This window comes from Camelina sativa, chromosome 11, assembly GCF_000633955.1.
Source record: "Camelina sativa cultivar DH55 chromosome 11, Cs, whole genome shotgun sequence".
Classification (NCBI taxonomy): domain Eukaryota; kingdom Viridiplantae; phylum Streptophyta; class Magnoliopsida; order Brassicales; family Brassicaceae; genus Camelina; species Camelina sativa.
In genome coordinates, this window is record NC_025695.1 from 27,655,766 (window position 1) to 27,673,357 (window position 17,592).

Consider the following 17,592-nt stretch of genomic DNA (forward strand, 5'->3'; position numbering starts at 1 on the left):
TCTCTGTTACAGGTCAAGGACCCCTCTGTGGCCTAACGTTGATGTTCAAAGAGGAGTGCTGTTGAACTCTTATTGTCTAAAAGAAATCAAGGTACAAAACCCACACTCTTCTTTGTGATGGTAGCTTTTCTATTTATGAATTACTTCCGTTCTTTGTGATGATAGCTTTTCTATAATTCAGAATGGATATTGAGTCTCTACAAAAAATGGCCCTTCTCAACGCCCAAAATGAGTTAATAGACATGAACGAGGAAGATGCAGAAGTGCAAGCACCAGAACAAAGTCAAACACAAATTCAGCCAACTCAAACTCAAGGTACACGACGTAAAAGACGCAAAACTTCTACTGTTTGGGATGATTTTGTTTCAGTAGGGTTAGAAGAGGATAGAAAAAAAAGGGCTAAATGTATACATTGTAGTACAAAGCTGGTGATTGGTAGTAGCACTTCCAATGGAAATTATGGAACAAAGCACTTGCAACGTCATTTGGATATCTGTTCTCACAAGCCTAAGAAGATAGATCGACCTGTATATGATCAGAAAGTAGATAGAGAGATGGTTAGTGAAATAATTATCTACCATGATTTGCCTTTTAGATATGTCGAATATGAGAAAGTAAGGGCTAGAGACAAATACTTGAATCTTGATTATCAGCCCATATGTAGGCAAACAGCTGCTGGTGATGTTTTTGTGAGATATGAGATTGAAAAAAAAAAGCTAAAAGAGGTTTTTGCAAAGCATAGTAGTAGGGTTTGTTTTACTGCAGATTTATGGTCAGCCAAGACTTCTATGATGAGTTATATTTGTGTAACTGCCCATTTCATCGATGATAGCTGGAACTTGCACAATAAAATTCTAGATTTTTGTGAGTTGAAGTCTCCTCACACTGGTGAGCATATTGCTGCTAAGATTCTTGATTGTTTGAAAGAATGGGGTTTAGAGAAGAAGGTTTTCACCATTACACTAGATAATGCTACTAACAATAACAATATGCAGAAAATTCTTAAGGGTCAGCTTCAGATGATTAGTGGTAGTAATTTGGTATGTGATGGAAAGTTTATGCACATACGATGTTGTGCTCATATTCTGAACCTCGTTGTGAAGAGAGGTTTAGACTTAGCTAAGGATGTTTTACACAACATCCGTGAAAGTGTAATATATGTGAAAGCATCTCCACATAGGAAGGAGGCGTTTGCAGCTTGTGTAGAGAGAGTGAAGATTAGGAGTGGGGCAGGTCTATCCCTTGATGTAGCTACTAGATGGAACTCAACCTATGAAATGCTTGCAAGAGCATTGAAATTTAAAAAAGCATTTGGTAGTTTGAAGGCTTATGACACCAATTATAAGACTTTACCTTCAGAGGAGGAATGGGAGCGTGGGGAAAAGATATGTGATTTGCTAAAGCCGTTTAGTGTCATTACTACACACTTTTTAGGGTCTAAGTATCCGACTTCAAATGTATACTTCACTCAAGTTTGGCGGATTGAGTTATTGTTGGACAAGTATGCGACTTGTGATGATGATGACGTGAAGAAAATGGCTTTGGAAATGAAGAAAAAATTATGAAATAATGCTTCTTTCATCATCATATGTTTTGTCTTTCCATATAAACTTTATTGCGGTTTAATATGATTTTTACATCTGCATCTTGTCTTTAATCATCAGTATTTTTACAGTAAAAGTAAAATAATATTGAGTTTATATGAGCTTATATGGGTCTAAATGGGTTTATGAGTTAAGACATATCTAAATGGGCATAACTAAATGGAGTTTAAACTTAAATGGGTTTATATGGGTTTAATGTCAAATGGGCTGGGTTTTATATGAGTTGGGTTTAAATGGGGTGGGTATGCCCATATTAACATCACTAGCTCCAAGTATCACACCATCCTATACAAACAAGTAAAGGAAATTCAGCATTGTATATCTTCAGCAATCATCTATTAGGGAATCTTAAAGAGAACGTCAAGAACACACATCATCGCACGGAGCTTTTAAGACCCTTTTGCGTCAGATCGAAGCTGAACCCACCTTTTGGTGGTAAATCCACGGAATACTGCGACATTTTCCGATTCATCCCACTTTACAAATCACGGAAACCATCACCAAAATTGAGAAGATAGAATCGATGGAGACGATATAGAGTGAAGAAGAAGAAGAAAAGGAAAAGCTAAGCTTACATAAGAGTGATGTTTACCTTAGACTTGAAAATTTTGCGAGAGGAAGGAAGCTCGAATCGGAGAGGAGGAAAGATTTTGTAATATGTTTTGTTACCTTTTTGCTTAACCAGTTTTTAAGGCTATGATTTATAGATGGGCCTAGTTTTTTTAAACGGGCTTTGCTTCTGTCAAAATGAGCCCATTTGTAATGTGTGTTTACATTTTGCAACGTGTGATTAGAGTATTTTTTTTTTCTCGTACAGTTTTGAGAATTGTATTAAATAACTCAAGTGAAATACCTTAAATAAAAATATTACAAAATTAGTAAAAGTCACACGCAAACAAAACATCAAGCCTAAGAAATAATATTAGAAAAATCCAACATAAAATTAAAGCTTAACAATAGTGAGCAAGAGGCCAAGAGTCACTTTTTAATAAGCGGAAAATACAAAACCGATGCAACGTTTCCCAAGTCAAATATTGAGGGTCCTAATGGTGACAATGTAATTGATTGTGCGGGACAAGCAGTTTTAGAGTGCAGTACGGTTCAACGGCGATATTTGTAAAGAAAAAATATTTACAGGACAAATGCGGTTTATGTATAATAAGTCTCATCCATAGCTCTAACGAATCCACTAAAATACGGCCAATATCTTCGGTCTACTTGAAGTCTTTCAGAAATGCGATACAGTTCTTGTCTTGTTGGAGTTCTAATATAATCACATGCCAATAACTCTGTTGCATTAAGAACTTCCCTAAATTTTCTTTGCACAGTCTCTTGATTTCGGTCAAATCTTAAACCAACATCCCTTTGAACTTCATTGTGCCCACATATCCGTAGAAACATAGCCACACTCTCTTCAATCCCTACATTTAATGTTGGTTGTAGACCCTAGTTTGTTTGCAACATATTACACAATGATGTGAAACATGGAAGTGACATTCGTAATAGTTGAAGACAAGCAGCATCATCTTGTTGTAGTCGACGCCAAATATTCCTCCATCCCATACCTCCATCGGTTTGCGCTGGTGCCCTTTGAAAATATCGATCATAATAAGTCAAAGCTGGTTGAATCACTAATTCTTCAAATTGTTCATTTTCCAAATTCCACAGTTCAATTCTCTCTTCATAATTGAGATTATTGAGGCCTTGTGATCGTAGTTGACATATATGAAATGCCTGAAATTCATTACAAACGACATGTCATTATACATATATTATTTTAAAAGAACAAATTACATTTAATTTAAAATAAAATTTTAACATAAATGATCCAAAAAAAACAAATTGATAAAACGAAATTAGGAGAAATTAATCTTCATCTCCTATATCGCTTTGATTACTTTCATTCGGTCCTTGAGAGGTTCCCCAAATATTGAATAGACCTCCTGGTCTAGGTGTTTGTGGTATTTGTCCACTTTCAAAATAGTTTGTGAAACCGAGACCAGATGATGATGTTTGTTGAATGATAGGTGAAGTTTCTTGTTGAGTATTCCTCATATTTTCACCTTGGTCACCAAGTGAAAATCCGTACTGAACATTTAACGGAGTCGTTCCTGATGATCCGCTTTGTTGAACATTTTGTGTTTGTTGCCATGGTTGAATGTTTGGTGGTGTTCCCCAATGTGAAGCATTTGGCGGTGTGCCACACTGTGGAGCATTTGGCGGTGTGCCCCAATGTGAAGCATTTGGCGGTGTGCCCACTGTGGAGCATTTGGCGGTGTTTCCCATTGATGATAACCAGGTCCCCAAAAACCAGGTGAATTTTGCGCTCCTAAATTATTACCTACAGAAGATGGACTGTTAGATGATAGACCTCCTGAATGTGGACTCCCAAATGAATGGCCTGCACCTAACTGTTTTGGCACATCTTGGTTATTCCGCAAAACACCAGTCATCGCTTCCAAAAATTGTAGCTTATCCTCGTCGGTGCTTGAGGCTATGTCAATGAAATACTTACGCCAAACTACTAGCTCCTTAAATGCATTAATGCAGGCACAATAAAATCTAGTATGTTTGGAAGGTCAAGATCATTAAATATCGCTTCTGCCTTTTTAAATTCATCGTAATCATCTTGGTCAAAACCACCAGGGCGTAGTTGTTGAAAGCTTTGTCGTTAGAGTTCTCTATAGCCAGCAATGGTGTCTTGTATTGTTGTCTCAAAAGATTGTCTCCTACGAGTTCCTCGTGAACCACTGCCAGTAGAAATTCGTGAGCTTCCTCCAGATCTTTGTGAATTACTCCCACGTCTGGTGGTTAACTGCAAATTTAGCCTCCCTCGTTGTTGGCCTCTACGAGCAGAATTTTGGTTCGTGTCATCGTTATCAATGGTAACATGATACACATCTTCTCCTTCGTCTTGTGTCACAGGAATTTGTGGTGGAACGTCACACTATCGTTGTCTGAATCATCATGATCATCTTCATCATTTGTATGCTCGTTCATCAACTGTTCTCTTCTTTGTCGAGCAGAGTGTTGAGATTGTGATTGAATATCATGTAATATGAAACATCGTTGCATCACATCCCAAAATTGAGGTGGCTTTGTTACTTTGCATCCCTAGAAATTTAAATTATTTAGATTTGTGATACCGAAATTTAAAACATATCTTGATGAGTAGAAGGATTATTTATACTTACAAACTCTTGATCCTTCCACCATGAATCAGATGCATATATCATGGATGTATCATGATCAACCGTGATTCCGGTTTTATGAGTGAGAACCTTTCACCTCTTGTAACTTTTTTTGAATTCATCAAGTTTGTTTTTGAAGAATCCATAACTTATATTCATGTTGAATACTTGGTTAAATTTTTCTACCATATACTCTCTACCGATAGCAGTCGGATTCTTAAGAGTATAATTATTCATAGCAATTGCTTCATCGAACAATTGAATTAATGTTTTTTTTTCTGAATGTACGACCATTTATACTTGTCTCTGTTCTACAAATTTTGCAAATACAATGACACATATTATATCAAGTATAATTATTATTTTAAATTTTTATAAAAACCNTATTTATAAACCTTAAATACTATAGTTGATCAAAAAGTAATTTTTTTTTCTACCATATACTCTCTACCGATAGCAGTCGGATTCTTAAGAGTATAATTATTCATCGCAATTGCTTCGTCGAACAATTGAATTAATGTTTTTTCCTGAATGTATGACCATTTATACTTGTCTTTGTTCTACAAATTATGCAAATACAATGTCACATATTATATCAAGTATAATTCTTATTTAAAATTTTAATAAAAACTAGCTAAAGAAAATTTACCCGTACTGTTGTTTCCGTTGGAGGAGTTGAATTTTCGATTGGCTGATTTGAACTTGTTTGTCTAGAAGAATTTGTGTTTCTCGACGATTAGACGACATATCTACATTTAATGAAAGTTATCGGTTACTATACATTTTATATTGAAAAAAAATATTTTATTGTTAATAAGAATTCTTTTAAACATATTGTTTTATTTCTAAACTAATTTATATTGTTATATATACATATACATATACATATAAAAATATGTTAGTTAGGAAAATAAAATAAAGATGATATGAAACATAATGAAAATGTTCAATTGTTATATAATTAAACTAACATGTATAATTTAAAAAATTAAGTAAACTGGATTACAATTTTTTTTTAAATAACAATAGTATTATTTACTGAATATTAAGATTATTATTTTTATTCATTTTCAACTTAAAACATATATTACAATTCTAATTATTAACATGGAAACTCCACTTTAAATCAGTTTTTGTAAATTTAAAATCTAACAGCAATTAAAAATGTATTTTGAACATATAGTAAACAAAACCTATATAAAATTGGGAAGTGATTAAAAAAACAAATGGGAGATATGTTTAAAAAAAGAAAATGGGATCGATCCATCAGAGAAAATAAAAAGAAAATAAATATAAGAAGTGATTAAAACAAACATTACCAAAGTGATGTTGGGTGAAGTCTCGAGAGAGAAATGGAAAGGAGAATAGGAGATATGTTTTTTTTTTGCTTTTTGATAGAGTATAGTTGCATACGCTTATATAGTATATTTATATAGATTTAAATAAAGCATTATATGTTTCCAAAAATCAATGGGTATTACTCATTGTATTTTTGAAAGGTGGTTCATGGCATTATCTGCTGAATCAATCCGTTTTTAGGTTTTTTTTTAAACGCATATTAAATTTTTTTGTTCTGATTGGGTGTACATTTACGGTTTTGGATTTTTTTTCTTCTGAAAACCGCAAATTTACGTCTTCCATTCACTACCCGAATGATAACATAACACCTAAGAAAAGGCATCCTCAGAGTAGTGTAAAAAAAAGTGAAGAATGTTATTGTTATTATTTTAAAAAATATTTTAATCTAATTAACAAAATATATAATTATACTTACAAATATTCAGGATTCTGGTTTGAGAAATGCATGGATCTAAATACTCTAGTGTATACCTCTCCATCCTTGAGGATGTACTCCAAAGGAATCCAAAAGAAGTACACTAGAAAGAAAAAAAATTTCATTAAAAAAAATTATATAATAAACAATGCATATAACAGAAATTTTTACTTCATTCGGAGTAAGAGTGTAAACTCTACTACCACCGTTGAAATCCAATGATACATGCCCCATATTATTTTCCGTTAGCATCTCTTCGTGTGTGAATGTGGGGTTCTCCTCGTCTTCAGGTAATTCCCCACTGAGAATCTAAGAAAAATATATATATCTAATTATTATCAATAAATTAACTAAATACAATGATAAAATTATGTAAATTGACATATAAAATTTATTTATTCTTGTCTACGTCTACATCGATCTTCACTTAGAATTTGTGTATTGATAGCTTGTATTATACGTTACACATAGAAAACCAAACAAATTTGGAATGTTAGAAATGTTTACTATACTAAAAGTTTGAAAAATAAATAAATCAAAATACACTTACAGTAAGACCGTATATCAGTGGTGAGCCAGTGTGAATTAAAGCTTTGTTGCAGTACATTTCTACAAAGAAAAACAGAAATAACATCCATAAAGAGATGTTCACAATAAAAAAATATTTATATAACCAAAATGATGATCTTTAGTTAGTTTATGTACCTTCATTATTTTTTCCAACACAAATGAAAGACATTAGAATCATCCACTCGTTACAATGCTCAAAGATGGTATAATATTCATGGACACCATGGAAATGATCACTATTTGCACCGCCAAAAATTATCATCCCTCCGTCGTTGCCAGAAAGTAGATGATCTCTCATCCAAACAGAAAAAAAAAAACATTATTCTCTAAGAGGTTCCATTGATTCATCAGAATCCTCCTGAAACACAAACATTTTTTTTATCAGTCAAAATCACATATATATTGGTCAGCACATATAATATATATAAATGAACTTTTTCCATATAAAATACCAAGATTTGCTTAAGAATATATACAAACATACTATAATCGCACATATCAAATAAATAACTCTTTAGTAGTTTACAAATTAGAATAAATCTTTTGAGTAGATAAAAGCTAGTATCGTTCTATCGGTTTGGTTCATATATATTTACTTTGTTTTTTCTAGTAGTGTAAATTAAAAGATGGAAAAATGTATTTTAATTAACAGCAAGTGAAAATAGAAAATTGTAATTACCAAATGGGTGTAGCACAAGGAACATGTTCTGGAGGGCCAAACGAGAGTCCAACAATCCCGCTCCAAATGAACATATCAGGATCATTTATATGTCGAGCTTCATTCACAAGACAAAATAGAATACGCAACCAATGATCACCAATATGAAACAAATCGTGTATCCTAACTCCATTCATAGTAAGATCACGATATGGTAGTACTAGCAAATTTGTTTGGATTTCTTGGATCAAAAACATATTGGAGAATTAAAATTAAAATTACAATCACGATATGAGGGTTAGTAGTGGAGTTTAAATAAAGAATGAATACATGAATTACATAATCTTATTTGTGAATAACCGTTGATGACGATTCATCTCTTTATTTGCGATTCTCAGCCAACAAAGAACATAAAAAAATGAATGTGAGTGGAAGAAATGACTTCTTTTTTTTATTATTATTTAACATAGACTTATATTAATTGGACATAACAAACTATATGTGTGGACTTATATTTAATCAATCATGATTTTAAATTTTAAAATTTAATATTATAAAACTTCTAATCCCACTTAACCATTTTTTTTTATCTCCCCTTGGAGATGCTCTAACGACAATATCTCCCCTTGGAGATGCTCTAACGACAATAACCCATATGAAATAGCGACATATGCAAAGATAACCGATTTGGTTCACTTTGACTTGGGTTTAGCGTGGCTCACGAAGATGCAAATAGATGATGGAACGGAGATGGTAATACAGTAATAAGCAATGAAATGAAGTAATAAGCTTCTTCAACAACAACTTTATGAGCCTCTTCTTCATTCTCGCCTGAAAATTACATTGCAGCATTTTCACAAACACCTTGCGTGCAAGAAACTGGTCCTGACTCATAGGATCTGAGCCGCATAGTCTCATTTGGTTTGACAACACCCGATCCTAAAATCTCAGTAATCTCGTTGAAGAGTGGGGTAAGAGAAGCAGCTTTTGTTTGGATCTTCGACGGAGTGTCACGGGTTTTATTAGATTTCGATGACTTCGAGAGGATTGGAAGATATAGTCTTCGGGTAAGAGAACACTGTATTGATGAGAGATTGAAGATATATTTTAGATTTTCCTCAAAATTAAAAATATTAACTTTTATAAACTTTGTGCTAAATTTGGAACTTTAGAAAGTGTGGGCTAATTTTGGCAAAATAACTCAAATTGATGTTATTTTTGAGAATCTCCTTTTAATTATTGTGTTATTAATTTATGATTTTATACATTTTTCTTTACAAAATAAAGTCATCCAAAGTATGATTGAAATACTGAGATTGTTTGGGAGATTTTACAAAATTATAGGAAACTCTCTGATAATTCTTTTAAATCTTGTAATTATTTCCATTTTATGATTTTATTAAAATCATCAAATTCTTTATAGATTAGAATAACACCCCTAACAATTCTTCTAAATCTACACTTATTCCCCTAACAATCCATGTATTTTTGTGATATTTTCCATGACTTTATTTTGTAAAGAAAGTGTCTAAAATCATGAACCAATAACATAATAATTAAATTCATTAACAATCCTAGATTCTTTTGTTTTAATTGAATAGCACAAAACTTTTAATGATTTTATAAAAGTCTGAATCTAATAACCCAAATTTGTTAAGATTTTAAATGACTTTTACAAATCACAAATTAATAACACTAAACTTTAATAGAGTTTAACAAAATCTTGATCTAATGACAACAAATTCTACATAACATTTAAAATCTTTAGAACTCTATTCAAATCTCAAACCAATAACCTCATTTAGAAGAATTGTTAGAAAGTTTTCTATAATCTTGAATCGTAGCTAGTCCCTTGAATTATATTCGTTATCTTTCTTGAGTCGTAGCTAGGATAGAGTAGTCGATCTTCTGTTCTACTTGTTGAAAGGTTGTCCTGTGGGAAGTTCTCAACGACCACTTACACGGGACAACGTCGCGTCTAGCTAGCTACTAGAGCGACAACTACTTGATGTTGTAGCCTTGGATGGCTCATGCGGGTTATCTTTGTGGTTTCCTCATGGGAAGAGGTAAGGAACGGAACAGATTATCGAGGGCCCATAGGTGAAGAGTCTAGAGTAGTCGAGTAATCCTTGATTATTCTAGTCGTCTTGTGTCGTTTAGGAGAAAGAGTCTAGAGTATCCAAGTTACCCTTGTAGTATTCTAGTCATCTTTGTTCGTCGTGTAGGAATAAAGAGTCTAGGTTACTATAATCTTGTAAAGTCTCCCAAATAAATTCAATAGAAAACTCTTATAGAAAACTCTCTAACATCTCTATAGAAACTTCTCTAACAAGTAACAATTCTTCTAAAACTTTCACTTATTTCCATTCCATGATTTTATTAAAGTCATCAAAAAAAATTATGAATTAAAATCCAATAACACCCCTAAATGTTTTTCTTGTCAATTTGGCATGGAGATGAAGCAACATAACCCTAAATCTTCAAACAAGTTACGGAGACGACGAGATTCATCGAAACCCTGGTCGGAGCTTCCTTCAGATCTGATGAATTCAGTGTTCGAACGCCTTGGCTTTGCTGATTCTCGACGAGTTGGATCCGTATGTCGGTCTTGGTAATCCGCTGCGAGACGATGTTTGGCCAAAAAGCAGACCCCTTGGCTGATAATCTTGCCAGACGAAGACGACAAGATCGAAAACCATTGGTGCACGCTGTTCAATCCCGAGGAGAAGGGCAAGCTTTACCGAATGCGAGCTGATGTGTTGGAATTCGCAAAAAGTTGTTGTTTAGCAACATGTGGAAACTGGCTCCTTATGGTAGATCAGTGGTCTAATCTCTACATTTTGAATCTGTTTACCCACGAGTGGATCTATTTACCTCCGGTGGATTCACAACTTGGTCCGACAAAGGTGGAGCGAACCACCTCGAGAGGTCAATTTTGTATTTCAAACGAAAACGATTAACATCACCACCGCCCAAGGAAGTTCAAAGGTATGAATATGATTCTGCATTCCCCTGCGTTTTGGATTGACGAGCAAACTAAAGAGTATGTTGTTATATGGGGACTTGGCCATTGGTGTGTGGTTTATTCCAAGAAAAGAGATACGTTCTGGAGTCAGATTCAAACTCCCCCAGATTATTTTGCTGATTATTCTCAGATGGTTTACAAAGATCACAAGCTTTACTACCACCTCCTAAATGATAGTAGAACTGGTGGTTGTATCAAAATATTCCGCAGGAGACTTTTCACTGTGGTGTTGCTGGCGACCCCTCTCTACTTCATCCAGTAACAACAAGCGATTCATGGCGAATGTGGCGTACAAAACTTGTAGTCACAGTAACCGGAGATGTCCTCAAGGTTGAACAATTGTTCAAGTGCGAACAACTGGTAAGAATCTGGTCCTTCCGCGTCTACAAGGTTTGCTCATCAGATTTCTGTAACAAGCATGATGAAAAAGTTGATTCTTTAGGCGACGAGGCAATGCTTCTTGATCTAGGCATCACTGTCCTCGCTAATGATGACATTGTGGGTTTTAGGAGAAACTCCATCTACTTCAATGATATTTGTTATGGAAAAAACACTACTCAAATTTGTGTCTCTAATCTCGAGACACAGGAGATGGAGGAGCCACTCCACATGTTTGTTTGTTTCTCTGGTTCAAAACATAGTCTATGTTTTATCCTCCCTTGGTCGACTTTTTACTTCGCCCAACTTCTTCTAGCTCCTTCACTTATGAGGTTTGGTTCGATAAACCTTACTCAACTCTTGCCACTTAGCATAATGACGCTTCTTCCTCATCACCCATTCTTTTCTTGCACCCTCTTTGTCTATTTATAGACAATTTCGTCTTCTATGCCTTATCTTCTTACACCCTCTTTTGCACTCAATTCCTGGACCATGCATTACTTTTTGCACTTCTTGCTCGTACTTGGTTCGACCCTCTCAATTTTTTTCGCCATTTTCGATTGATTTGCACCGCTCTTTCGCTCTTCTGATTTCTTAGGATTTGCCTCATCCTCCTCCATCATTTCCCTCTTTTTGCTCTTTCTTTTTTTTTTTTTTTTCTAAACTGGTTCCCTTTTCTTAATTAAACTTTCTTGGACTTCTTCTCTTTTGTCTGATCGCGCTTTGTGGTGACTTACGTGAATCCTCGTCAATCACGCTGATGCAATGCAAGCTAATTATGCAAATAATTAACTATGCAACCTATAAAACTCAAGCAAACCAAAGCAAGCAGTTAAACAAGCAAAGATTAGCACACAACAAACGCAACCACACCACAAACACGGCTAAAGAACACAAGGTACTTTACAAACGAAGAAAGGTACAGAGGTTCTACACCACTTAGCCGATACTTCAAGGGTTTGGATCCTAGACAAACACAACAAAGGTTAAGTCTAGAAGCTTACAACACTAGAAAAACTATCCAACCCTTACACTTAAACCTTAGAGAAAAACTTCCCTTACTCTAAACCACTCTACTGGTTCCTGCGCTTGGTACACTCTTCGCAAGTGCACACACACGCCCTAGTCGGCTCATCAGATCGCGATTCTGCGGGAGACTCGGTTGAGGTAGAGGCTACAGACAATGAGGTTCCAGCTTGGTTCATCGGGCTCTCTTCATCTCGAACAGCTCAGTCTAACGGGTTCTCCCCCGTATGCACAAGTTGGCTTGATGGGTTTCCTCCCTCTAACACAACTCGGTCCGGACAGCTATGAGTGAAATTTCCACTCCTCCCACACTCGGTACAGATGATATGATCTGGGATCAACGGACGTTGCGGTCTTGCTCTCAAGCAATGATTATTCAAGTGTCCCGGCATCCCACACGAATCACAAGGCCTCGAATGCCTCATGTAATCTGGGTTCGGACAGCGATAGGCAAAGTGCCCTCGCATCCCACAGTCCTCACACTCCGCATTCTCTGGGGACAACATACGTCTAAGCGTTGTCCTCCAACAGTTCCTGGTCCAATGTCCAACTCCCTCGCACAGATCGCAATAAGGTTGATTCCCCATATGGGCTTGATTCGGATACACCACTCTCTTTCGGGCAGTGGCTCTAGTCCTCAGTCGGCCTCTCGGTTGCAAAGTCACAGACTGCGCGTCCGGCTGCTCTCTCGACTGTATCTCCTTATATGTCATCCTTGGCCTCTTCGAACTGCTCTCTCCTTCCTCGAACCTTACATGCCCTCGGTTCAATCTCCTTAACTCAGAGATCCTCTCCCATTCTATGTTTCTTGGTTCTTCCTCTTGGTCACCTAACACCATCCGCAAAGGTATGGCTCGAATAGGACTATTGTGCCTCGGCACAATCTAGTCTGGTACTACTTGGTCTGGCACCACTTGATCTGGTTCACCTTGGTCTCTTACATCTCGGCTTGAACTGGTCCTTGGTCTCGCATCCTCTCTATGTTCCACACTTACGTCAGCTTCTTGGTTTCGATCTCTCGGTATCGTTTCCTGATCACTCCTTGGTTCGACCACCAAGGTCGGTATCCCCTCGTCATCACTTGACAAAATCTCGATCACCTCCACAAACTCCTCCCTTCTCGTCGTCAGCTCCTCGGACTTAGAGTCTCTGTCACCTGGATTCTCTTTCCTCTCGGCTTCCGGTACTATAGGTTCCTTACCAACTCCACTTGTTCTCTCTGGTGAGTGCAACTCATTCAACATATGAAGAATTCTTTTAACCGTCTCTGGTCTCTCCTCCACCGGTTATCCCGCACTGGTACCTCCGGTCTCGGGTGTTACCCCATTCCCACTAGCAGCAACTTCTTCTCCTGGTGGATACACCTCCGTCAAGAAGTTCAGAATCCTCTCGACTGCCTCCGGGTACTCTCTCATATAATCTTCGGGTTTAATATCGTCATATTGATCCTCCACAAGTTCCAACAGCAAATTCTGTAACTTATCGGCGAGCTCAACCTCCACCTCTCCATGATCTCCGATTGGAACAGTTTGAAAACTTCCTTGCGCGTCTATCCTGACTTGGATACGACTAGGCTCACCAATCTCCAACACAACCGTCTGATCATCCTGATCCACTTCCACCTCCTCCGATCCGTCTAGACACTCGGATGGATCGGTCTTAATAGACAGGTTGTCATCGTCTCCAACCAATCGCCAATCCACACTCCAAGTGTTCGGATCAATTGGCTCGTGACTACTCTCCGACTCTGTCGACAAATACCCGTTGTGATGCTCATAACCCTCATGTCATGGCCCCTCTTCCCCTGAACAATCCCCGCAACCTGAATCACCTGAAGACATCTAAACCCACACGAAACAAGGTCAGATGCTAGCCCATTCTAAAGTTCAACTTAAAACTAGACAAGCAAACAACCGGATAAAATTTGTGTTTTTGTGACACATTACTCGATAAAACTTTGAAATGCACAAGTGCTCACGGGTTTAAAAACACCGCTCTGATACCACCGTTATAACGCCCTGAACCGCCATACGGCCGGACAGGACCACGGACGGCACCGAGACGCCACATGTGTGGGAACCGCACCCTGGTGGTCCGGTCGAGGGACGGAAGCTGCAGCTTCCCGACCAGTCCTCCTGGACACGACTCTGCCCGCGGCTGAGGTTCACTTAGACTTTGCAACCCTTGCGTCCCACGCGCGTTGTGTTGACCCGGACAAGGCCGAGTACCATTTGCAACTTGCCATGTTTTCCCCGAAAACCGAATATATAGTACTTTAATAATTTATTACATTGAAAGTAAATCATCAAAGCAATATACATAGATAGTCGGATAATTTTACAGAAATCATTTGGGAAAATATAGGGTTTTACAAAGAACACAGAAAACCCTATCCGGTACCCTAAAGTTTGCTCCAGCTCTAGACTCACTTAGGCTTCCTGCAAGACAAAATAATATCATGAGTAATCTAAGATTACTAAGTGAGTCTGGGCACCCTTTTCCTAAACAGGATTCTACTCCCCCAACCCGACTACCCCAGCTAGCAAAGCAAACAAGCAGGGCAAGCAAACAACAAACAATCAAAGCAACGCAACAGAAACAATAGCGGAAGCTATAAACAATAAACAAGCGAGAGAGGTTAGAACGACACGACTCAACTCGGACGATCTAAACTCGCTATTCACAGAGAAAGACGACTAAAGGGAACAAGGACTACTTGGACACTTAAGACTCTTAGCTCTTACACAACTCGCAAAGACGACTAGAATAAAACAAGGGACACTTGAAATACTCTAGACTCTTTCACCTAATGGCCCTCGATAACCTGTTCCGTTCCACAACAATTCCCATGCCGAAACCACAAAGGTAACCAGCATGAGCCCCCACAAATGCTACATCGTCATGTCACGGTCACACTAGTAGCTAGCTAGCCGTGACATTGTCCCGCGCGAGTGGTCATCGGGAACTCTCGCGAGACAAACAGCAGTTGGAACAGAAGATCGACTACACTATTCTAGCTAGGACTCAAGAAACAAATTCGAGAGACTTAGCTAAAATACACCGAACAACTCAAGCAAGAAGATTAAGCATCGCAAGCAAGAAAATCAAGCAAGAGAACATGCAACAATCATCAAGCAACAAGAATGACAATTCATGCAACTTAGATTGTCCTACAAGCATGCAACCTATTCACGCAACTTAAGCAATTTAATGCAACAAGTTCAAATATGCATGCAAGCCAATTTTTAAGCGATTTAACCCATTTAAATCCTTTAAATCCATTTATGCATGCAAGTCAATTTTAAGCGATTTAACCAAGTAAATCCTTTAAGTCCATTTACGCATGCAAGCTAACCTCATCCGATTTTATGCAATAAAAATTGCAAATAAACTTCACCAATTTAATCATGCATGCAACTGATTTTAAGCAAGAAATATTGCAAGTAAAATCCTTCAAACTCAACCATACATGCAAACCCTTTTGTCCAAATTTTAAGCAAGTCCAACTTACTTTAAAATGCATCCAAGTTCATTTTCGCATGGTGATTCCTAGCTTAAATTCTATGTGCATTTAAACATGAATTTAGCATGAATCCTACCATATTTCGCATGCACCAAATTAAACTGATTCTAACATGAATCTAGTCTAAATGCATCACGCAAAGGAGTATGTGCAAGGATCTAAAGATCAATGCAGCACTCCACACACAATTACCACAGACCTCACCCTGGTACAACTGATGATGGTCGGACTTCACTGCACCGCGGATCAGACAACTTCCCTTCTTGCGTCCAACAACGTCTTTTTCTCGACTCACTCCCTGTGTCCGCAACACTTCTCTCCTTTCTCTCTTCTTTCTCTCTTCCTCTCCTTTCTCTCTTTCTCTTCTTCTCCCTTAAGAATTTTTGGCGAAATGAGAGAGGGTGGAGGTCTTTATATAGAGAAAGTGGGCGGCAAAATGGCCCAATGTATGCTAGGTGAGTGTCCAACTTCAAAGCCACCAATTTGCATGAGTGTACACTTGTTAAGTGAGCACAACACTTGTCCAAGAGAATCTTCTCTTGTCTCCCACTCACTTCAATTGCAAATTAAATTAACTCTTAGTGGAAAATTCCACTTAGTGCTAATTTGTGATTAAATTAATCACTTAGTGGAAACTCCACTAACTCCATTATTAATATTTAAATCGCATGCCTTAGTGGGTTCCTTCCCACTCTCGCTTCCCGTCCATGACACAGCCTTGTCCATTCGGTGTTCGCCTAGTACGTCTGCTCGTTCCACATATGTTTGGTACGGTACATGTTAAATGGTACATAGTACCATCGGCCATCTCTCGGCCATGGGTAGGTCTCGGTCCGGACTGCGTTCGGTTCCTCCGGACTCCCTCGATCTTTTCTCTGACAACTCTCGGTCCTTTCTCCTTCGGTCCTTCCCGTCCCTTTCGGCACTTCTCGGATCGTCTCTTCCGCATATGCAGTTTTCTGCATAAACCGCCAACTCCCGATCGGTCTTAAGGTCTCGATCGTACATCCAGCCACTTTGGTCTTGGCTTGGCCATTCTCCAACTACTGCATTTTTCCTCGGACTTCCTTCGGCCTTTCTCCTTTGTTTTTCTTCCTCTTCCTCTCCAAGTCTTATCCGAGCCATTTCTTCGAACTTTTATTTTGGGATTTCTGCCCTTAGTGAGGTCACTACATTCTCCCCCCTTATAAGAATTTGTCCCCGAATTCTCAAGCCTTCTCCTTCTTTTCTTGTGATGTCGATACTTTTTGACACTTGCGTCCTCGTCTTGTGATTACCATCACATTGATATCTTCGTTGAAATACTCTTGGAAGACTAAACTTCCCTCACTTCTCCTTGGCTTTCTTGTTGACATAGCCTTTCTCCATTCGATACTTGTTCCGCTTACACCATTGACTGATGCTTTTGGAAGGCTTCTTCATCTCCAGCATCCACTTGGTTCCCCATATTTTCAAACTCTTCAAGTACTAAGGCTTCTTCCTTATTGTACCATGATTCGCCCACTCCGTTAGATTCTTCGACTCAATACTTCTCTTTCTTCAGCTTATGCTTGATACTTTTCTTGGCTTTTTAACTTTGCGCTCTATAGGTCTTTAACTTCTTTCGATTTCTTTGGTTTCGCATAGCTTCTCTCAAAACTACTTGAACTTCATTTTCTTGACTTATATCTTCACTGTCCTTGATTGACTCAACTCTGGACTTGTTCAAATGATCTTGGTAGAAATTATTGACTTCTCCATCTTCAATGTTTGCCTCCATTTGCGAACTTCTTGTTCAACTCCCATATTTCCACCAACTCCTCGCCATGCTCTTTATTTATGTGATCATCGTTATCTTTCTTGA

General features: G+C 37.6%; 1 pseudogene; it reads right to left on the reverse strand.

The window, feature by feature from the left end:
* On the reverse strand, positions 3,471 to 4,907 carry LOC104728407 (annotated as a pseudogene).